Source organism: Anser anser, assembly GCF_964211835.1.
Source record: "Anser anser genome assembly, chromosome: 6".
Lineage (NCBI taxonomy): Eukaryota > Metazoa > Chordata > Aves > Anseriformes > Anatidae > Anser > Anser anser.
In genome coordinates this window covers 32,730,652-32,755,359 of record NC_139726.1, presented here as the reverse complement: position 1 = coordinate 32,755,359, position 24,708 = coordinate 32,730,652, and the positions used below count along the sequence as shown (strand labels likewise).

The following is a 24,708-nucleotide window of genomic DNA, read 5'->3' as shown; positions in this document are numbered from 1 at the left end:
CGTTTAAGTCACAGCAGCAAATTGTTCAGCTGCAAGCATGGGAGAGAACTTGTGCCTTGCACAGCAGCATCCTGTGTCATCTAACAAAGCAGGCATGTGTCAGCTGCGTGACAGAAACGCTCCTTGTCAGCCTCCTTGAACGAGGAGTGCTCAGCATCAGGCAGCACATGCGAGGCAGCATGGGGCTGGAAGTAGGCACCCTGGTGCAGACTACCAGACCCCCTCAAAGGAACGCAAGACAGCTAATTATGGAGGGTTTTTAATAAGTGCAGGCCTTGTCCTTCACACATCAGGAAGCAGGACAGTAAATTCAGGAGCTACATGCACATACCCACATGAGCAGTGCCTTGAAGGCACATCTCCCTTGTGGATACCAGTGGCAAAAAAAAGGGGGAAGTGTGGCACCCCGCTCCTGGGGGAGGAAAGAAGCTCTGCCACTTGGCTGTTGTCCCCACAGCCCACATGTGCGCCTCGAGGACCCACAAAGGGAGCAGTGTGGGGTCAGCTGTGCTCGCAGGGCTTCAGAGATGATCTCACAACCCAAGGGCATGAGCAATGCAGTAGCTGGTCTTCCCCAAACAATAGCTGCAGAGAAGAGGGAGAAGAAAAACTCCCCTAGAGCACAGTATGTATGCTGGGAACCTGAGACAGGCCAGCCAGCTAGACCGTGGAACGAGTTATGCTAGAAGCATGAAATTTCAAAAGTAGTAGATAGCAAATACAACACAGGCTTAATAGCCATGTTTTCTGGAAGGAATCAGCTCAAGAAAGGCCACGCTTGATTTTTAGTGTTGTTTATATCACATTCACAGCAAAAGGATTCGAGTACACTCTCAGTTTAAGGAGACCCGAAACAGGTCTACGAGGTCCTCTCTGAGGTAGAGCATCATGTTATTTTTTTTTTTTTTTGTCCTCCTGCATATGTAGATCAGCCTGGGAGCCTGCCTTTACCAGGGCCTCGCTCACACCTCACAGCCCCTCTCTGCTTCTCACCTCCATAGAAGATGCTGGCTTTTTTTTTTTTTTTAAATCCTTGTCCACATACAGAAAGGTGTGCTGGGGTTTTCCTCACACCAGAATCAAACACAGCATCCTCTTATCCAGACCTCTCACCCATCCTTCTCTCCCACCCATCCCTTGCCTTCTTCCTTACCCTGATGGTGAGTCTGTGTTACTCACACCCCTGCAAACTCCTTGCAGCCCAATGATTCCCTGCCATATTTTATGTCTTTTTTTTTTTCCTTCAGAATGCGGTATAGACAATACAGAGGTCACCTACTTCACAACAGCAGAGTTTCTCCTTGCTCACTAGTTGGTGGATGGTACTTCAGTCCGGTCCCAACACATCACTTTTCAAGTGATACATCACAAGCATGTCAACATACTAATAGCATCAGTATTTGCTCATGGGGGCCTCAATTTTGCAAGGCAACTGAAGCCAACACAAGCTGCAAGTCAGCGTTTTGCAAGCCTGGTGCTTTCAACTGACAGGAGCGGGGTTGAGATTCCTCCTCCGGGGTCAAAGCACTCACTGTTCTCAGCGCATTCAGGGTTGCACCTTGATAATATTGAAGGAGGGGGTGACAACTAAAGGATATTCACCAATTCCCCAAAGCACATTTGAAGCTCCCAGTCACTTATTTATGAAGCATTCTGATGCTTTTTTTTCCCTCTTCATACAAAGTTTTCCTATGAAAAATTCATCTATACTGCACAGAACGTATTTATAAATAATAGACACTCTGGCTCACCTGCCTCTTTACATTTCTATGGGCAAGGTGAGCTCCACTTAGAGCTCTGTGGAGGAAATTAACGGCATGGCATTATCAGCACAGGTTGCTGGTTGAGCACCATGTGCCGGGTGGTACCATTTGCCCAACAGCTTGCTACAGCAATCCCACAAAGAAGAATTCTGCATTGTGCTTGAGGACAAGGGTGCTCCCAGGACCTTGACAGCTGTACTGGCTTAGCATACCTACAGATATGTCATCCTCATCATCAAAAAACAGCTGCCAAAACCACTTCTTTCAAGTTTGGCCATAAAGATATCCAGGATGAGGTGTTTGGTTGCTTCCAGGGGACCATCCCATTCATTTATAGTAATGTTGAGTTTAATTGCAGGAAAGAAGAGCTAATTTGACCAGCCCCATCCCTCTGGGCTGTTGTTTCAAGCAGTCCTATCAAGTCCTAATTTTGCATGAACATTTTCTGAATGAACATTTTCTGATTTTGCTGAACACAACCAGCAGCAATCCAACACCCGGCAACTTCGCAAACAGTCCTGGAGAGGACCACAAAACTGGTTTATAGGTTTGCCATTGACGATGCCATCGCTTGTCCTTAAAGGTGGCCAAGCCAGAGGCAATGTGGCCGGGCTGACTTACACCAAGGCAAGCCGGCAGTGAAGCCTGGAGGCAGCCTTGAGGTGCTGCTTAGCAGGCGGCTCACACGCGGGGTGCTTTCTCATGCAGAGCACCTCCACCGGCATCTTCCCGTCGCCCGAGCCCACCAGGAACCGCAGCACAAAGCCGAGGGGGATTTCGACACGCTGCTGCCAAGGCCATGGCAAAGCTTCCGCTGGCAGTCCAGGAGCAGGCACGAGGCCAGTGGGGCTCCTTGTCTGCAGGCAGCCGTGCAAATCACCTCCCAATTTTTTTTTTCTCTTGGAATCCAGCCATTTGAGAGGTGAATGCTCTCTTCTTGCACTGCCTTTTTTTTGAGGAGAGGGCACTAGAAAAATAAAAGTTTTAGCAAACACTATGTACTACTTTATTATTTCACATCCTCTACTGCTTGTCTAGCAAGAAAAAAAATAAAGAAGTGTGCTACTTCAGGCTATGCCAAAAGGTCCCACCATCCTGACAACACCCAACAGAACAGATTTGGAACAAGCCATTATCAGAATTAGTCCTGATGCATTTTGGGCCTTATCCTGTGCACAGAGATCCTGGAACATACCTTAGAGAGATGCCACCTTGTGCCTTATCACCAACAAAGAGGAAAGGGAGGCGTACGACCACAGGTAGTTCTGGCATCTTTTCTGCACTGACGAGGGTACCTGGTTGTTCTCACCAGGCGTTTTGTTTCTAGCAGGAACCTGTCAGCTACATTCTCATAAGGTAATGGATGGTCTGGTAACAAACCTTCCCCTGCTCACGTAAAGAGGAAGCCTGTCATTTAGCCTGGTTGAACCAAAAAAAAACCAACAAAAAAAGAACAGTGCACACAACCTGAAAAGCTGATTACAGCAAAGCCAGCTGTGTGCATATTGCATTGGCAATGTAGAGAGGACGTTGGATTGACTGGTGGAGATGGTTTTCCAGCTCCTCATCAGCTCTGACTTACTGTAGCCCCACTGAGATTGCTGCTAGCCACAGCCATGGACTCAGACCAAAGCAAATGAGCATTATCCTCCCCAGGACAATGAGGTGCTGTACATTTGCCAACTATTTTATTATAATGCAGATCCTATCACCCTTCTCCATGACTTTTCAGCTTAGAAATTTAACTCAAATTTAATAACAGCAGTTTATTTAATCTCAATAGACAGACAAAATGTGAGCCAGATTCAGAAGATTACACTTTTTCCTTTTTAAAGCACAATTAGCAATGCCACCATTGGAAGATTATCCAAGGAAAAAAAAAACAACTAGCCAAAAAAAAAAACACCACCCAGATTTAGAATAAAACTCCAAAATTTGTTATGTTTCAACTCACCAAATCCTCCAGCCCAAACAATGTGCTCCATGCCACTTTTTGCCAGGCAATAAAAAGGGAGTGTTAAACTACTTAATAAATCATCTAAGGCAGTTCTGTTGCAGGCTGCATCTTAGAGCAAAGCAAGACCTCACAACTCCCCGGTACCACCCTCTTAATTTCCTAATCGGCCAACCTTAACCATGTAAGAAGTGACTCGAGCCCAGACCTTACCTAACTACCCATCACACAACCCACTCAAACACTTACAGTGCAATTTCTTGGAGGTTTCCTCCTTTATCTTCTACCACCAAACAGGCTCTGAGATCCCGACCGCTCCAGTTTGCCAAAACGCAGCACGTGCCCGAGGCTTGGAGACATTTTCCTCCTCCGTGGTGAAATCCTGCCACAAACCCATCCATCTCTGCAAGCGGGGAATTGCTCCACGCTTCCCTCCTAAGGTTTAAATTAAGTCTTAATGAAGACTCAGAATTTAAGATTAAACGTTCAGCCCCTGGCTAATTATGTTTGTAAGGTTCAATTTGCTTGGCAAGCATCTGAGTTGGAAAAAAAAGAACAGCCCCAAAACATATTTACATGATTGGAAATACTGGGAATCCTCCCTTGAAGTGGCACAAGAAATCCACGCAGAGCTCTGGCATGCTTTTGGGCAGCCTCTCTTTATTTTCAAGAATTTTTTTTAACTCCCCACTCAGGTCTTTCATTGCAATTCCAGCCATTGGCTGGATCAAATTTTCATTTTTATATTATTTCTTCCCCCTGTAGCAATGCCTTGTAAACAGCCTGCTTATTTATGACTACAAACAAGATAGAAAAAACAGCAAATATCTTGCAGTATTAAAGAAAAATAGCAGTAGTTATTACCTCATACAATGCACATGATAAATTTGAATAATCTGAGTTTTGATTGCAGCAGTCTTTAAAATGAAGAGCTACAATTTCCCTTTTTTTTTCTTTTAATAATGCACAAAAATTCTAATAAACAATTTAGTCTGAGCCACGGGGAGAAATGAGCCGCTGTTAAGATGTAGTAACTTGCTGGATTATTGAGAATGACTGTGGCTACACCTACTTTGACTTGCCAATACATCTTTTCCCTCTTTTTTTTTTTTTTTAAAGTAACTGGGTCACTATAGAGCTTTTATCAAAAATGAAGTGTTTGCCCCCCCCAAAGAACGGAAATATTCCTGTGGTTTGGAGAAATACAACCAAAACAACAAGCGCTTCAACATAACTAGAGCCTACCATGTGCAGGTTTTACATTTAAGACTTGCAGAAGTCTCCCTGCCTGTCTGAATTCTTGTGACTTATCCACTAGCAAGATTTTTTTCCCCTTCTGCGGATCTGCCGATCAATTTTTCTCCTTCATTATTAATAAAACTCACTCAGAAATGAAACATGAGGCTTGAAGCATCTCTGGGAATCTCTGCTGCCACTGTGTATAAAACAGATGTAAATTTAAAGGCTGTCTGCTGTGTGACATTAAGCAGATTACACCTCCCACTATGCAGAAAAGCACCAACATCAACATTACACCAACTTTTTAATAATTTTTAAAGAAATGCTAGCTGGATCTTATTGAAATATCTACGGTTAAACACAAGGGAAAAGCCTACCAAGAAGTATTTCACTCTGACTGGTAGCACCTCTGTTTACACACACTCAGCATCTCTCCATGGGTATGCAAAAGCCTAACTGTGACAACCAGTCTCCCATACCATTACTGACAACACATGATGTTTTAAATCAATGAATGATTAGCTGCGGGAGGCAAAAAGAGGTTTTGTGGTTTGTTGTTGCTTGACAAGCAGGTGAGAAATCTTGCTCTCCAAACACAGTTGTCTCTGTTGATAGAGGGATGCATTATGGAAAGACATTAGCCACTGTAAATCCTTCGATACCCAACAAAGATGGATTTCAATAAAAGTCAAGAATCATTAAACTCACCCATCCTCTCTTCACAGGCTCAAGCTTTAAGATGAATGTTATGTGTTTCTGATACCATCTTGTTTCTTTCAACTGCCCTGAAAACACTGCCCAGGGCTGAATCCCACTCTCACTGAAATGCCAGTTTAGCATCTCTGAAGACCAGATATTACCTTCATTTTATTTTGATTTTTTTTTTTTGACAGAACAATTGTACCACAAACAAGCAGATCACTGTCTTCTGAAATACTTACTAGACTTATTAAAGATGAAGACAACCAAGCTTTCCTTCCCCCTCTGCATCAGGGTCCAGGTAGAACAACCCATACCTGCCAGCAAAGGGGGCTGCTGTATAACTTGGTGCTAGAAGGGGCTTCCTTCAGAGCAGCTTCTGATCTTCATGAGGCTTCATATCCTTTTTCTTGTGAGCCCTCAGTGCTGAGCTCTCTTGTGGGAGCAAGGCTGGGGGAGGCAGCAAGGGCTGGATGTGGCCCCAGCCTTCCAGAGCACCCTCCCTGCAGGGGGTTAGTCAACTCAAATGCAAGATCCAGTCTCAGAAATAGCCCTTATCCTCTCCAAACTTTAACCTAAGAAAGTTCAAGAGGGAGGGTGGAGTCGTTTGGTTTGGTCATTCACTTTGCTTTGTCAGACAACCATTGCAGAGAGGTACAATTTAGATAAGAAACCCCTTTAGACTCTCCATTTCTGTGGCTGTTTAGTCCTTATTTTTTTTGACATATTAAAGAAATCCTCCACAACACAGATGGCTGCAGGGAAATAAGAGGTTGGTTTGAATATTAAGGTCCCCATATAGCGTTACGGGAACATGGAGAGATGGTCAGACCACCCACCTTTGTGAGACCTGCTCTTCCACCCCACCTGGCAGGCACCTCTTCAGCTGCTGCAAGGCACAGCACTGGGCTTGCAAAACTTGAGCTTTCCCTCTCACTCTTAATATTCTTGTCATACGGAGTAGGAATCTAAAATGAGTAGGTGGCTTTGCTACAATAGTACAAGAGAAATCATCAGCTCCTCATTGTTCGACCTTGTGAAAGAAGGGTGAAGTACCTGAGCCCGTTTTCCTGACTTGAGATGTCATTTGTACCGATAAGTAAATTTTCGCGAAAGAAAGGTAATTATCTGCGAGTGCTACGGAGCGGCGTGGATTCATCTGTCCTGCAATGTCAGATAAAGGTGAAGGCAGCCAGCTACCGCGTGCGGTCAGGTCCTGTATTTCACAGCTATTGCAAGTTTTTGGTTCCAGTTAACTAAAGGGAGGGAGGTAAGAGCAGATCACCTGCCATCACTTTGGGTTTGAAACGCCAGGCAAAGCACAGCCTTCCCGCAGCTATCGCGGGTACTGCCCTGGCACACAACATGCCCACACGGCAAAATGCAGCCAAATCCCTGGTGGAGGCTCCGGCGGTGCTGAGCCCCGGGGATTTTGCAGGTGCTTCCCCCCCTCCTCCGGAGCTTCCTCCTCCTGCAATACAACACTGCCCTCTCACGGCTGCTCTGCAGCCAAAACTTCACATCCGCGGGGGCACACGTGCAAGCCCGACCCAAAAACCCGGGGTAACCCCCCCCCCTCATTGCTCTGGCATCGCAGAGGGATGCTCCTTTTTTCCACCCCATTTTGCATGGGGGCAAGCACGCCGTGGGGATTAGTGCTCTGATTTGACATCCAGCTGCTTCCTGGAGCAAAGGCAGAGTAGGGGGGGTGCGATTCCTTCATTTCTTTCTTAATTTACCTAAAAAAAAAAAAGTCCTTCGCAGCACCAAGCCAGCACTAAGCCCAGGTCAGGTGGGACATGTGTCTGGAGCAGGTGTCTGCTGCAGGTGGGTGCTGGCTGTGAAGGAAATAAACTAACGAAAAAACCTACCTCCCTGAACACCTCAGACACTTTCACCAAAGCAAAGGTGCAAGATACTATTTAAAATTGACCCTAACAGATGACAGACGTGGTCACTGTCCTCTCCACAATGGCTCCAACTGGATAATGTTCGAGCCATGACGCTGGTGGAGCATCACCCATCAGCACCCACCTGAACAACTCAGAGGGGTCTGATAAGAGTAGGATCTCCCAGATTCATTCCTGATTAAAAATAAAGCACGAGCCAAGAAGTCATGGAACAGCCTGTTCAGTTCTAGCTGTAACCCACGACCATGCAACACGCTGGCAATGGAAGTAAAATAGATTGTGAGCTGAAGGGTGTATGATAAATAGGCTGTCACTCAATATTTACTTCACAAATAAGTCACCAATGCGAGCTAATGATGTAGCCTCAAGCCAAGAGGCTTGAAAGCATTTTCCAAAGGCAACCAATCTTGAAATACTGAAAAAAAAAGAAAGCTGTTGGGAGAATTCTCCCACCAAGCAGACAGTGCCTTTATGTGACCAAACCAAGCAGAATTGGGGCATTTGCCAATCAATTTCACAACTACATTTCCATTTAGTTCACAGGCAGTCCTCTTTCCGCTTCCCTTTGTGATGGATAAGGATGCAAGAGCTCCTGGAGGTCACATCTGGGGGGTTCAGACTATTAGCACCCCTTGGGGCACAGCCAGACTGCTGTAATCTCACCCCAGCCACCGAGTCCTCCCACTCCTTTTTTCCAATAAAACTTCTTCTGCAGGTGTAATTATTCAGTGGCTGGGTTTAGCCCAATGCTCTGGAGGATGAAGGTAAGGTAATTGGCTGTATTCATCATTGTGTTTCTTCTGCAGCTCTCCAGGTTTATAAATACGTGATAAAATATTACTGCAAGAAACCAATATTTAGCAAGGTGTCAGGCAAAGCAGGGAGACTTCTGAACGTGCAAAGATGCTGCACCAGGAAGTCTGGGGAGCCCTGTGGTATTAAATAACCTTTTAGCATCAGGAATGGAGATTTGAAGAACAGATCCAAAGGGAAAAGATGGGAATTTTGTCTCCTGCAGCCCTCTCAAGCAAGCTCCCCTCATCCTGCCACCCCATCAGTCATGCTGCCCATCCAGGCACTGCCCCAAGCCATTCCTCAGACTAAATCTGGCTGCCTGGCCCCACTGCTCACCTTCTGTGTTTGACATTGCTGTTCTCTTCCCACACAAACGGGGCCAGATGACTTTTCTGACATCTCGCAGCTCTCAGATTAATTACACGGTGACGAGGGCAACATCCCCGCCAGGGCGCGTGGGACACGGCGCTGGTGCTGAGCTCCACGAGGAGCAGCAGAACAAATGTCACCACAGAGCCACGGGGCTGCCATGAAAGTCAATTGTTCGTAGGGTTAGGAAAAAGATGACACGTGCAATATAGGTATTCATCGTATGCCTGCTGTCCCATTTACACAGGAGGTGTTCAATTGGATCTAATGAAAAACATTTTTGCTGCTTTTGGAGAAAACTGCAGGTCTCTGAAACAGGGAAATATTTGGCATAAATGTTAGCACAGGACTTTTCATCCAGCAAGAGAAATCTGCTGTACTGCTGGGAGACTTCCTGCAGGGTAAGTAAGGTTTAGAACTAACTTAGAAATGCAAAACCAGATTAAACAGATTACAACATCCAATTTCTGCTTTTCATGTAGGTAACTCTTCAGCTTACATTCATTTCTTACTCTTTGTAAAATTATTGGCATTTGCAGTGTCATTTTTCCCATAGCTCCGTTTACAACCAATAAAAAGCTCGGGGACATTTCTAAAACAAGAGATACCAGACCACGCTACCCAACTGAAACCAACGGGGTGCAATGCTTCAAGGTTTCCTCCACGGCTTCTCTTCTGGCAGACAAATCTCAGCCTCAGCTAACCCAGAAAAAAAAGGTCAGCCAAGCCATCAAACATTTCAAAGCACAATTAAGACCCTAAATGAGAGGAGTTAAAGTTTAATGCTGGAACTTCACTGCCGGTTGATGCTCACCAATTACAAGGGTCACTTGAAATACGATCGGCAGAGCCGCTGTGTGTCAGAAACCAGCCTCCGCTGATGGGAGTTAGGAAATGTTCTGGCGAGGCAAACAACCTTGCTCTAATAATACGACTGCTGCCATAAAAAGAAAAAAAAATCCTGTTTCTGACAGCTGAGAGCTGCTTCAGGTCTGAAGAGCTTGAATTTGATGCATTTTGAAACCCTTAAAGTAATTCAGCTCCCATATGGGTGTGGTTATTATGAGGAAGCCAGAAATTAACTCTCCATCCCAGGAATATAACATTAGAGGATAAATCTAAGACTGTGGGAATAAACCACAGATTAGTCTAATTCAAAAATATCATGCAATTTCTTTTTAATAATGCTGTAATTCTATATTGATCATCCTATTTCCCAACCCCATGAATTCTTCACTGTAATATCCTATACTTAATATTAAAACTAAAAGCAAAGTCAAAACTAAATCAAAGAAAGTTCAAGAAAAGCATTTCAACAGCAAAATGAACAGACAAGAAAATGAAGAGCGTCAAATATGCAATCTCCTGTCCGTATGTGATTTAGTCTGACACACTCCTGTGTTGTATTTTATTTGAACAAATATCATTGTTTCCAGCAGCAGAACAAAGCTCCTCACTGCCATCCCACCCATGCCCGACAAGACCATTTCGGAGGGAGGACACTGAAATACTGTGGGAACAACATGGATTTCATAACAGCACACTCATTACCTGCAAAACAGGAACGAGTTTGGATCTAACATCTCCAGTACCCCTCCTGCCATACAGGGGACACCCATAAAAGCTACCTATTCCGAACATTTTTTCCTCAAGTATGACTTCCCATGGGACATAAATTCATGGGAATAAGGTCTGGAAGGGATTCCTTATAGTTACTAATAAAACCCTACTCAGAGAAGCTCGGACACTTGCTTATGGCCCCACAACACTCAAAAGCCTCTGTGGTCCAGTGCAAGATACTAGGAGAAGTAGAATGTGAGAAAGTCTCAATTGACATAGGTCACTGTTTTAGCTGCTATCAAACGTTCACTGTAATAGGGCAATATCTGCCGTTTGGCACAGACCTAAGGTCTATCAGATGCTACGGAGTCCCGTGCTGTAGCACACAGTGCTTCACCTCTTCTGCTTCCTCTCCAGGCTTGGTAGATTTTTGGTGGGAGGGAGGATGAGGAAGGGTGGAGACAAGATAGCAAAAGGAGAGTGAAATCAGTGACCATCAGCCCCATGACTGAAGGGCAAACCCAACTTCAGGCTCTCCTCCTATTTGAAGGAGCATCGCTGGGGTCCACACCAACTCAATTTTCATCTCAATGACACATCTGACTGCATTTTAAACCACACCTGCTTGAGATGCTATTAAAAAAAAGCAACAGCAAAAAAAGGAATCAAAAGCAAATCTGAGCTTTACTGGCACCATTTCAGCTGACAGAGAATGAGCAAAACACCATGGAAGACAATCATGTTTGGCTCCTTTTTTGCCAAGACAAAAAACCATGCTTAATTACTTCATGTTCTGACACACGTTGCAAAAAAAAAGTCCTTAGCTCAAATGCCACCTTGACACATTAGCTATCGACTTTCATTATATTCATCTTCATTTCTGGTGTGTAATCTAAGTCGTAACATAAAGGTTTCTCTGTGGTAGTAAGAGGTGACATTATAAGACATTACACTGCAGTTTATAATGCCAGTGGAATAATTTTGCATCAAGGGTTACAACAAAATTCTTGAAAGAGAAAGATGTTATGAGAAGTAATTACTTCCCCCCTCCACTAGCTATTAAACTTTAATAACTCAGATATGATTTCAGGTTTCTTAGAAGACAGGCTTGCATAGAAAGTTTCCATAATTTATATTTTAGTGGGCAGAATAAGAGTATCCAGCAAATATTTTCTATTTCATTTATGCAACAAGTAAGAGCTGCAAATGAATCCAAAGAGGGTTGCTCATGGCAGACCAAAAGAAGGCCTTTTTCTTGAACTCAGGTCCCAGATACCAAATCTCAGCTGACGGGCAGTTTGTGTCAGCTAATCCCATAAATATAGTTATTTAGACTAGAAACTGCAAGTGACAGATGACTGCAGATGCAGAAAGAGAAATCTAGGATGTACTTAATGGATTATATGAAAACCAGTGACAAACACTATAATTATTCCAGGCAGTTGCACTGGCTCCTAAGTTGATTTAAAGACTGAGCCACCACCTCTGAAGAAATATGTATACCTAACTATGGTACTTATAAAACTTACAAAGACTTATAAAAATAATCCAGTAAATTTGGCTCCAAGCCCATGCTACAGCCTCATCTTTCTGCTTCTGACGGCACAACGGCACAGCACAGTGTAAGCAAGGTGAGAGACATCTGTAGTGTAGTGTCTGGGAGGTCCCGTGAGCCTTTTTGGGGGACAGCATCTACACAAAAGGAGTTTGACTTCGTTTACCATCATACTTAGAAACACCACAGTCATCCGTAGGAATAACACCTGAGCTAACATTCTCCTTGCTCGGGCATAGCCACCTGCTCAGAAACCTGCATCCTCTCCTGGGTGAGAAGCACTGGTGCACGAGGGGGCACAAAGCTGGTGGCACTACTAAAAGAACCATGCAGAAACAGCAAGGACTGGCAAAAGTCAACTAAACTTATGTTCAGAATACATGGTATTGAAATGGCCCAGTTATAAGAGTAGGAACCCTGTAATTTCCTACTCACATCACAACCAGCCCTTTTAAAACCAACTTCAGATGGTTTCTGTACATGGAAGTATTTGGTAATTTTTTCCTGCATCACTCAGTGTTTGCAATGTAAGCTGTAATAAAATATTGAAGATTTATTATCAGCATGAATGTGAATTTCAAATTATGGTTTATGATCTGGGGTCTTTTGCAGGGGAAGAAGTGTTTTTATATGGTTCATTCTCTACAACTCAACCTACAAGAAGCAACACCGCAAACTCCTCTGTGCTTTTCTCTCCCATGCTGGACTGAGCTGTGTGTATCTGCACTACCATCCTTGCAGAAGGACCAAAATTCTCATTAAGGATAAAGCCAGGTGCACAAAGGGGAAGTGGTACCAAAGCAAAGCAGAGATTTCTTCTGCCATTTTAACATTAGCCTTAAAAGATGCTGTATAAAAGAAACAAGTCGATTTTAAAATATTGGTTAAAACTTCAGACATCAGGTTCAGGAAGGTATCTGTGCTCTCCAAGCAAGTCCAATGCCCCAAACAAGAAAAAAGAACAGTTCATGGTGCCTGAGCCTCTGAGTTGAACTGGTTTCTGCAGGGGAAAGCGCATGGGGAGGAGGAACTGGCTCTCCAGAAACAGAGAAACTTGTACCCACCTTAAAGGGAGGACCTGAGACCCTTCCTGTTAACTCCCTCCTACTATTAAGTTGTCTCAGCAGGACCCTTCCATTCAGATAAATAAACCAGAAAAAGCTAGAGCAAAGCAAAAGAAACATAAGAAAAAGGCAAGGCATTGTAATGATGCACTTCGCAAGAATAACACTTTTAGCAGACTTCGCACAGGCTTTTTTGTAGCAGGAGAAATTACCAAATCTAGGAGCATAGCTGTAATTAAGGGTGATTTTTTTTTTTTTTTGATGGGCAGTTTAAGGAATGCAGCTGAGAGGAAGAGCGCTGCTCCCAGGGCTGTTCATTCCTGAAAGCCTTGGTCCCTGGCACTGCTGGAGAGATTCTTTGGAAGGGTTTGCTGGAAGGCACCATTAGTGCAGATTAGCAGGAACAGAAGAAAAAAAGTGATTCCAAAGACCCATGTAAAAGTAAAGGCATAAAATATTAAGATTTTAGTAATGAATGATGCCTCTGCTACTAACAGGAGCCCATCAGCTGGTAACAACTGAGAGGGGAAACTCGGTGAGACCTCCTAAAGAGCATTAGGAAATTCACACACAGATGAACAAGCACACATTCACCCAACAGTTACTAGGAAAAGACAGAAAGGAGAAGCCCATCTGAAGAAAACTTTTTAAGCTACTTATCTAGTAATAAGGATAAGGTAAGATCAGGTCCCTTTAAGGAACAGTGTCTATCAGCTGATATTTGACTCAGCTTTTCCTTCTGTCTGCTGTAGAAAGTGAAGATTAGCAGTGGCACAAGAGCAAGTTCGCATACACAGCCGCAAATATGTTAATCCTGAACTTAGAAACAGATAAGAGAACCATGAGAAGCATCTATTTATGGAGCAGCCCTCTACGAGGAATAGCACAGGACAGAGGAGAGCCACTTCTTATATGGAGCTGGATGTAGCCCCGCAAGGAAGCGCTTGCTGGAGATTGACTGCCAGGTCCTCAGCACAGAGGAGTCCTGTCCCTGCACACTTAGGCTCAGAAAATAAGAGCGTTGCAGTGGCACCTTCTGGCACCATATGAAATCTCTTAAAGGGATGAAAAATACCTCTTCACATATATACATATACAAGGAGGAGCACTCCCCCCCACCGTGACATCCCTTTTCTCTCCAAATACCAACCTGCAGGTGAAATTCCATTCAAATCTCCCTCTGACTACACCATCCCCAGGCCTTCCAGAGCTGCCCTGCTCTTGGGACCCAGCCCGCAATGCAGGCAGGTCAGAGAGACCCGGCCAACTTTACCTCCTGCACTGACAGACTGGCATATAGGAAGAAGGCTGCGGAACTGGAGCAAGTTTGTCTTTTGTTGGACATCAACTACTTCCAACTGGAGTTGACTCCAACCAGTTCCAGTTTTGGAGCTGATGCAATGCTTCAGTCTGGATTTATTCATCAAGGCCCAAGACTGCACATCCTTCATGACATGCTGTATGTCAGGCTCACCTCTCTCCTATGTGCTGGCTTCCCCAAAGCAGCCACAGGGATTTTACTTCAAATTTTACCATGTTTCAGGAAAAACCTCTGACGCATGGGGTCACCAGCACCCAAGCCACCATACAGTGAGGCATTGCCTCATAGGGGTCTGCAAACACGGGGCTGAAACTGAAGTAAGACATTTTGGGTGCTTTAAAATAAAAGTTAAAGTAGGAACATTAGCAGAGCCACCATTACTTTAAAAATAAAAAACCCTTTTTCCATTATGTTCACCACTGCAGTGGGTGATGACAGACACCACCAGGTCAGTAACCATAAGGACTTGCCCAAGGTTAGGTTAAGGAACATTGCTGACCCCTCAAAGTCACTCCTCCCTGCACCAGGCAAGGATTTCCCAGCTCTCAGATCTAGACCTCAAGGTTTATTTTCTAACTACAGCCAGTTTTTGGTTAAGTGCCTCAGCACTTATTAGCCTCAGCAGATTGGTGAGCAACCTGACCCTGCAACTCCCTTGCATCTGGCTCAGCTTCATCAGCCTGAGCGCTGTCCCTCCTTCCTCTTTATATCCCATGTTTAGATGTGCTACATTTCTGTCTTTTAACAGAAGGAATCTGAGAACACAGCAATAGATGCCATGTAGGTTTGGTTTTCCTGTTTGAACACCCCATCTCTGGGATCCCAGAGCAACCAGCTCCCAGCAGACAGAGACCTTCCCCTCCCCTTTCACCCCTTCTCCGCCAGCCACCCTCCAGCTGCATTTTGTCCCATCAAGTGCACAAACCAGCCACTTCTTTGGCTGATCCAGAGCCAGCCCATAGTCATATATCCATAATACTGCTGTCCAGTCCGTAATGTTGTTGGACAGCCAACCCTGTCTGTGACTGAAGGAACAGGACTGGAGTCTTCGTGTATGTTTGGATGCTTTGTTTTAGGCACTAGATGTCAGTGTTTTACCTACACTTGTACAAATTTCCAGTGACAGTGGAATCACTAGTAAATAAACCTATACATAAAAAGCTAAGTGTCTTTTGTACCAATGCCCCACCAAAACTGCAACAAACCCACCTTCCCTTCCAGATCTAAGCAGTACTTCTCCCCACCCCAAATTTGCCTATGCATGTAAACAGTAGTTTAAAGCAAAGTAGCTAAGCCAAACAAAGGCATGACCCCAAAGGTGTCTTAATTCTACTTCAGAGAGTACCTGCCAATATTAGCTAGATCTAAAAAAAGGCACGTATTTGCTAAGAAATGCTTAACAGATCTGGCCAAATATTTTTAATATAAGGAACGTAACACAAAATTTAAAAAAAATCAAAGAAATGATATTATATTCATTAAAGTTTTGACTTGGAATAACAAAGTCAATATACATATAAATTCTATGAAGTTCCACAATTTTGCCTGAAGCAATTTTACTAAGAACTTAAATTGCTTTTAAATTCAGATAAGAATATGGATTCAAAAAACCATTGAAAATATTAACTGAAGCTGATATCTTCAAAATGTGAATTGAATTAGAAAAACAAATATCCCCCCTCACCTCCCCAAATAATCAAAAACATTGAAGCCAAGTATATTGCAGCCCATCGTCATCTCGGCACCAGATTAGCTCTACCTTAGCTGGTTTTAAATAGTCCTATTCCTTTTTGTGCACACATGGTCTGTCAGTGCAACCGGCTTTCAAAGGAATTTGTTTTAAAAAGTGGGGAAAGTAGGGGAGGGGAAGAAAAAAATAATTTATAAGCCTTTTGCTTCTGTCTCAAAAGGAAGAAAAATATTCTATCAACACCAAACCTGTGCCATTATCTCAAAACCTAACTACTCCTTACACTTTCTAATTAATATATCAGCACACCTGCCACCCTGCCTTCCCCTACTTGGGAGCACATCCCACTTTTGCTCAGCTCAGGTCTCAGCCAAGATTTATAGCAGTTACAGATAGGAGAAGCACTGCATTAGCCCCCTGCCTGTCAGCTTTGAGATATGGCCTCAGCCTGTGGAAATCCCTTGGGAAAGGAAACATCTTCACTCACCACCTGGAAGCTCAGGCAGGGTTTTGAAGAAGCTGCACGTGAGCTTCTGTGCAGAAAGCAGCAGCAGAGCAGAGCCTGTGCCACCACGAGCCATGCAGAGCTCCAAGGTAAGTCTACCAAGACCTTTTCCCTATGAAGAGCACCCCAGAAAACATCCATGGCTGTGTGCCATCTGCTAAGTGTGTTGCTGTTAGCCAGCATCAGCAATGGTACCTGGGGGCACAAAATCAAACTGAAATCCCGATATATGCAGCCAGCCTAATTCCAAAGTTGGAAATTCTTATCAAAAAGCTGTCAGATACTCATGCTCACGCACCATGAGGTTACTGCTTAATTACAGTTTCTTTGCAGATCATCCTGTGTATGGTTATCTTATACCAGTTAAAGTTGTATCCTCCTGAAATCAAATTTTGCAGTCTTTTAAGATATAATAATAAATATATGTTGATGCAAATTGCCATGCAGACTACTGGCTTTCCTGGGGGCTGGACTTCAGCCCAAGACAGCTGAAATTATCTGTACAATCTCCTAAGACACCAATAACTTCTGGAATTAGCAGATCTCCTACGTTTCCAGGGGAGTTACAATCCTGGCTAAAGTGTCAGCTTTCTGTTCCTCTCCCCAGTTACTTTTCCTCCCCAACAAAGGGCTGAAGGAGATGGACCTCAGCGCCCTCTTTGACTGCTCAGGGCACTCTGCTGGACCAGCACCACAGACTACCAACGCTGTTCTGAGTATTCAGATGTTGGACAAAATGAAGGACCTATAATGAGCAGCACACAAACAAAAGTACTCCAAGAATTGTGAAGAAAACATGTTAATTTTAAGGGGAGCTTCTGTTATCTTTCGTCCATCAGTATGTGTACGTGCTATTTTGCTTTACACCTGTTGATCTAACAATGAACAGTGCACCATCCAATGAATATAATGACAAAATAAGGCCCTTCATTTTTATTTATTTTAAGGATTCCTATGCATTATGCTGAATATAGAACTTCAGGTATGTGGCACTAGCACTGAACAGCAGCACAAGGGCCTCAGGGGAAAGGTAGGGAACTACCTTTGCTGCAGAAAGATCAATGTTAATCTTGTTATGTCACTACTCATAAACAAAGAGTTGCAAAGGTCATCCAGACTCCAAGCAAGTACAGAAAACTGTAAAACTTCACTGAAAGAACAGGGGTAGACTCATATTTGAAATTAAATCTCAGGCTAAGCTGCCCTCTAGAAGAATATATCAAGGACCTTTGCACTTTAGAGGTAGCTGGTAATGATACAACCAAATACAATGCCACATTTATGGCTTATTTTTAGACAAAACCTACCCAAAAGGCAAAAAAATTAAAGAAAATCCCATTTTCTGGTCTGCTTCCCGAAGAATAATAAAACCCCTATCAGTGACCATCTAATGATCCATCCCATCTCAAACACTGAAAACTCATTAGTGTTCCTCCAGCCTCACGAATCCAGGCCTTGAACCAGTGCGGTATGAACAAGTCAAAGCCAACTGATCACTCTGCGCTGTATTATATCCCGACACGTGTTGGGGGAGACTGGCACCTATCACTGACACTTAGCAGAGGGGTTTTTCAGAGAGGAAAGCATATGCTGGGCAGGAAACAAGACAGAGCCAGAAGAATGGGGAGGAAACAGCAAAATGGTATTTTTTTTTTTTTCCTTTTTAACGGAGAGCACTGCTTTTGATTTAAAGAGCTCTTGACACAAAGAAATTTCTTGAAAGACATGGATGATCACCCCAAAAAGCATGCTGTATCGGTGTTTTGGAAGCCCAACGTCCCAGCTCCTGCAGCAGGTGTTTGGAGGTGGCTACTGGCTGCTTTTGTTCTGCGGTTTTAACAGCGTCTCAAAGAGCTGCTATTAATTCAGGTTTGAAGGAAAGATAATATAAATTAGTGCTTCAACTTTCGTACCGGCTGGAGGCAATAAATCAAACAATCCACCATAAATCAACCTAAAATCACAGGACAAAATGTCCATTTGTTTTGGTGAAATCCATTCTCCTTAAACAGTCAAGTCAGCTTACCAGGAGAGAGAGCGCGCCAGAAGACAGATACTGCAGGAGTTTAACAATCCACAGGGAGTTTATTTTTAAACCATGTTGGGAACTGCTTGTCAGCACCTAGCCCGTGGCTTGCTAAGGCTGCAACTCCTGCCACCAACCAAAAACACAAAAATCCAAACAAAGCACTGCCGAAAGAAAGCTGTGACCACGTCAAGCTTTCTCTTTAAGCCAAAGGACCCAGACCTCTGAAGTCCCACGAGTGAGCCATCAGCCGTGCATCTTTGGTTTTGCAGCCACTGCTAGCAGGCAATGCAGAACTGATCTGCAGATTGCTCACTTGTCATAAGCTTTTCCTTGTAACCAGGCTAGCTCAGCCATCCCACCACTTAAAGACACTGTTTGCAGAAGCATCTCCTAGTCTGGAGACCACTAAAGTGTAGAAGAAATAGAATTTACTAAGCCCTGCATTGGCAAAAGGTAAAAATCAGTGTTGCTTCATGCAACTCAAATTATGCTGGTATAAAAACATATGCATCAGCCCCAGGATTTTAACCTCTCCTTTCAAAGTGTTAACTCAAGATTCAGTTCAAGCCTGTGGCAAATAGCAAGTGTTTTCCTTCATGCCTTGTCCCTGGGAAATCAGTGATGATTTTGTCATTGATTTCAATGAGAGAACAATTACTGCAAAGCTTGACAGGCTGCTTAAGCAATGGGTTCTCAATCATTTTACATAGGGCCATTAACAGCTGCAATTTCAGCTAACTGCTACATATTTGCCAGAGTTTTATGTTTATATTTCAACTTTAAAGGTTATCCCCCTCTCTAGCACGTTCAACACCATCTTTCTTTATTGCAGTACTTCAGAAAGGGGCCACTTTCCATGTAGCCATAGCTAATTAACACTGGATGAGCAGCCAAATTTTTTTCTGCATGATAGCAAAAGAAAAATTATCATGTTTTTACACATTTCTGCTGGAGAAACCCCACTGATACCACACAGAAGACCACAGAGGTAGAAGATGTTGAGTCAGGAATGGTTGATGGGGGCTTAAAATAGGGTGGGAAAGGGACAACACAAAAGGCTGAGCTCAAAACCAGTATTCTGAAAATGTCTCCAAAGGGCCAATGTTCAGCTAGTCCTCTGGCTGGAGCCCACTATCTGTGTTCGCACTCATCCATCCATTGCACTAATTTCAAGACCTTTACTTATTTTGAGATTTTGGGAAACCCATGGCAAAGGATTTCTAATGAAGTCTCCAACAGAGGAGATAACCTCAGGAGGACAGCCTTGTTTGCATCGGCCATTGAAGAGTTTCAGCTCTCCAGTTTCAAAACTTGGCTGCAAGGGATCCTGTTTCCATTCTTACATGCACGCCTCCCTGCAGGATGCGTACACACTCCTACCTCCTTCAGCCTGTTATACAGTTCTCCTTTCATTATCAGGTGCCTGCAAATACAAGGTTTACTTGAAAATACGTACACAGATTTCACTCTGAGAAGCTACCTGTGTGTTTTGTACAGCTCATTTGCTCTTGATTTTGACAACTGCCAAACACTGCAGCTTATTCTAAAAATAGAGCCAGATGTGCTCTTTCCTACTAGCTTTGTTGGTGTTCATTTCAGCTGGAGCATGGCACCTTTTGGACACCTGCATAACGTATGGCTAGGACCTACAGACCTTGCTGCAACCTGACTCCAAAAGGGATCTTGCAGCATAGAGCACCATCACCTGGCCCCATCCCTGCACCACATTGGCAATGGACACCCTGTGCAAACCCCAGTGATGCATACTCCAGTGCACAATGGAAGTTAACAATCCACTGAAGTTTACTTTTTCTCTTTTCCTTTTTAATTCACAAGTCTCCTGCATATCTATCACTTCCTCAGATATGACCTGGGTTTAGAGTTATCCCAGGAACGCTCTGCCTGAACACCTTTTGACTTCACATTCGGTCACAAATTGACTGCAGGAGTCTGAGATTTCACTATTGATTGGACTGGGTGAGCTGAGATATCATTGTTTTGTAACTCATCCAATATCAGAGCTTCAACTATTCATGTAATCAGCTACATTTTAAGATTTCTTGGACATAAACAATTCTGCGTTTGGGCAAATTTTCAACCATCTGAATGGGACAAAATAAGGATGCAGACACAAAAGTCTTTTTAGTATTTGCAGAAATATCATACCATTCCCACTTCTGTATGCCCAAAATAGTCCAGGAACCCAGCCACTTAGTTTTCCTCTCTAAATATTAAAAACAGCTTCTTATAGCATCATATTATCACCAATCAATTTACTACCAGCTGCCATCCACCAGCTCTAGGAGAGCAGAGGAGGTTCTCATTTCCCATGCCTTAGGCTTTGGTGTTTGCAGGGGACGGATTCAGCATTTTCCAGACTCTCCATCTGGCTCTATCACCCTCATGCTGAGCAACGAGCGTTTCCTCCCACTTGCCGCTCAGCCACCACCAGGCACACGCAGCAAACACATCCTGTGGCCATTTCCACTTGCAGAAAACCCACATGCTTTGACAATATGCTTTATTCTTGGCAGTCTCCCAAATGCTCTGCCACAGGGTGTGATGCACAGGTAAAACCTTATAAACAAATGAGCAGGTGAGTTTTGTCAGGGTATTGGTCTTTGGTCCCTTTTGAAATCAAGGAGCAGATAATCTGCTCAAAGTCCTCCTGGAGCTACACATCAGAGTCCTACAGCCAAGGCAAATGTTTTCTGGTTTCTTGCATGGGCAACCCTGATGTAGTTTCATCAGCCATAGCAGACTATAGTGCAAACTACAGTTAATTTTGAAGAAAACAAAATGGATAATTTCATGCCCCGTTAAACTAATAATTTCTTTCTGCATTGGTGGAATTGGGCAATGTTGTTCTCATCCCTGCTCAGCTTTCTACAGCCTCATACCCATTACTGTGGAGCAGTCTTAATTAAATACAAATGTTCTTCTCATCGATGCACTGACTAAGGAATGTCAAGCCTTGTCTCCTCAGATGCCATAAGGGGCCCATTAAGTTATATAAACACTTGCAGAAAGCATTGCAAGGCACTGCAAATCTCCGCGTTATGAACAGGCACTCAAGGTGCTCTCATCCGTAGGCTCCCAGCCCCATAAGATGCACCACCAGGATCCATCCATAAGGGTGGAGAAAGGCTCATCCCCCAACAACAATGGCATAACGTGATATTTCTGTCAGCCTTAACATAAGACCAACCTTGTACCAGGTAAGGAGATGTCTCCTGTTCCACATTCATACCTTCTGAGCAGGCTGCTGGCTCCATATCAGCTTGTCCTCCTCTGCTGGAGATGCCCCTACAGCATGGCAGACTTGATTTAAGAGATACGGGCGCCACATTTCAGCAAGCTCTTCATAGCTTTGAAAAAATACATAAAAGAAGTCTGAAAATCTTAGCATACAGACAAGAAAAAATACACAGCCACCTCCCCCCCCCCACCACTCAAAACTCACACAGGCAAACATGAATGAACAACCACCTCCTCCTCCTTTTATCCACACATGACCCTTCCCATCAGGTAACGTGCAAACCATTTTCACCTGCAGCCAGCTCCCAGTCAGAAGTCCTGGCCTTTCCTCCCCTTCTCCTGTCACAGAAGTCTCCTGTCACCTTGTTGCATGGTGCAGCAGTAAGACCCAGTCAGAGTCACTTGAAGGGACATGCATCCCTGGGGTCTTCTCCATCCTGTTATCTCACCCTGGGGAGCATGGCAGTCCAGGAGACTTAATGGGGCAGCACATATACATCTGGCAGAGTAAGAAAAACACTGATTGAAAGAGAAGGCAAAAGAAAAAACCCTTGACAAAGTCATTCCCTGCTACTACACACTTGTTTAGTTGCAAGCCTGGCATCTTCAGCATTAAAAGGTTCAGTAGGAAGGCTGTCAGACCTTTTTGGGGCTTCAAGAAACTCTCCAGTATTTCTCCCTGGGGCTCAGGAGCACTATTGGAGAGAGGGCACTTGGTTTTCATCAAATCATAGAATATCCCAAGTTGGAAGGGACCCATAAGGATCAAGTCCAATTCCTGGCACCACACAGGACTACCCAAAAATTCAGACCATGTGACTAAGAGCACAGTCCAAACGCTTCTTAAACTCCAACAGGCTCGGTGCAGTGACTACTTCCCTGGGGAGCCTGTTCCAGTGTGCGACCACCCTCTCAGTGAAGAACCTCTTCCTGATATCCAGCCTGAACCTCCCCTGCTGCAGCTTGACACTGTTCCCGCAAGTCCTATCACTGGTCATTAAAAAGAACAGATCAGATCGGTGCCTTCCCCTCCACTCCCCCTCATGAGGAAGCTATAGGCCGCGATGAGGTCTCCCCTCAGCCTCCTCTTCTCCAGTCTGAACAGGCCCAGTGACCTCAGCCGCTCCTCATACGTCTTCCCCTCTAGGCCCTTCACCATCTTCGTCGCCCTCCTCTGGACACTCTCCAACAGTTTAATGTCCTCTTTGTACTGTGGTGCCCAGAACTGCACACAGTACTTGAAGTGAGGCCGCACCAGCGCAGAGTAGAGCGGGACAATCCCTTCCCTCGACCGACTAGCGATGCCGTGCTTGATGCACCCCAGGATACGGCTGGCCCTCCTGGCTGCCAGGGCACACTGCTGGCTCATATTCAACTTGCTGTCAACCACAACCCCCAGACCCCTCTCTGCGGGGCTGCTCTCCAGCGTCTCGTCACCCAGTCTGTACGTGTAGCCAGGGTTGCCCCGTCCCAGGTGCAGGACACAGCACTTGCTCTCATTAAACTTCATGTGGTTGGTGACCGCCCAGCTCTCCAATCTGTCCAGATCTCTCTGCAAGGCCTTTCCACCCTCATCCGAGTCCACAATTCCTCCAAGTTCCATGTCATCGGTGAATTTGCTCAGAACACTTTCTAGTCCTACATGCAAATCATTTATAAAAACATTGAAGAGGACTGGCCCTAAAATGGAGCCTTGAGGGACCCCACTAGAGACCATCCGCCAGCCAGATGTGCCTCATTTACCACAACCCTTTGAGCCCTGCCCGTCAGCCAATTGCTCGCCCACCGCATGATGTTTTTGTTTAGCTGTATGCTGGACATTTTGTCCAGTAGGATCCTGTGGGAAACTGTGTCAAAAGATTTGCTGAAGCCCAAAAAAATCACATCAGCTAGTTTCCCTTGATCGACTAGATGGGTGACCTTATCATAAAAGGAAATCAAATTTGTTACGCAGGACCTACCCCTCACGAACCTATGTTGGCTGGGACCAATGACTGCACTGTCCCCCAGGTGCGCTTCAATAATTTCAAGGATCATCCTCTCCATAATTTTACCAGGCACTGACATGAGACTGACAGGCCTGTAATTGCCAGGGTCTTCTTTCTTGCCCTTCTTGAAAATTGGTACAACATTTGCCAGTTCCCTGAGCAGCCTGAAGTCTGCTCTCCCCATACCCAGGGCTGTTTTCCTTCTGTCACCAAAAGCCACATCGGTGACTGTGGCTGGAGAGGCCACAAGAGCATGCAGAGGCCATGTTTTTCTGCCTGGTGGATACCACGGCCGGGCTCTTCACGAGCAGCTTACAACCACGGTTGGGAAGGACCGCTGGAGGAGAGCGCTGAGGGGGCCACCCCTGCCCGCCCTTCCCGCGCAAACGGCCGCGCCGTGCCCTGCCTGAGGCGCCCCGGCCTGGCCGCCGCGCTCCCCAGGGCCGCCTTTGTCCGGCCGGGGCAGGGGCGCTGCCGGCTCCGCCCGCGGCTCCTCAGCCTCCGTCACGGGGCTGCCGGCGGCTCCCTCGGCTGCCTCGAGCGGCCTCGGTGCCGGAAAAAAAGCCCTGCCCGCCTCGATCCCCCGCTCCGCTGCAGATCGCATCTGCCCCGGAGCCGATCGCCTCGGCAAGAGGCGAATTTGATTCTGAAAAAATTCTGAGTGCCTGCAACGCAAGGCAGCTGCAAGTTAAACCACATAAGTAGCTCTCAGCCGCTGGGGCTGGGAGCCAGGAGTGCCTCTCCAGCAGGTAACTGCACCTGGGAAACTTGTCAATACCTCCAGGGAAGTGCCAATGAAAATTCAGGAGTTCAGTCCCAGGACTTCTCCAAGCCTTATCTTCTGACATTCTTTTTGTATACGTTAGTAAACACATATATATGTACTTGGGTACCTCATCATTTTTTTTTCACTTTTTTTTTTTTCCTGTCACAGGCAATTGAACTAGCTTCTCTGGTGCTGCAACACATCAGGGATGAGCCACCTTCATCTCCTCTCCACACCCTGGCA

At 45.0% G+C, this 24,708-nt stretch overlaps 1 long non-coding RNA gene across 1 annotated transcript; it reads right to left on the bottom strand.

Moving 5' to 3' along the window:
* Window positions 1–18: 18 nt before the first annotated feature.
* On the bottom strand, window positions 19–24,708 carry LOC310901611. Its single transcript, XR_014585945.1, has 5 exons — window positions 23,673–24,708; window positions 22,004–22,210; window positions 21,704–21,821; window positions 3,967–4,152; window positions 19–2,730 (listed from the first exon to the last, which is right to left on the bottom strand). It is a non-coding gene; the product is annotated as an uncharacterized lncRNA (long non-coding RNA).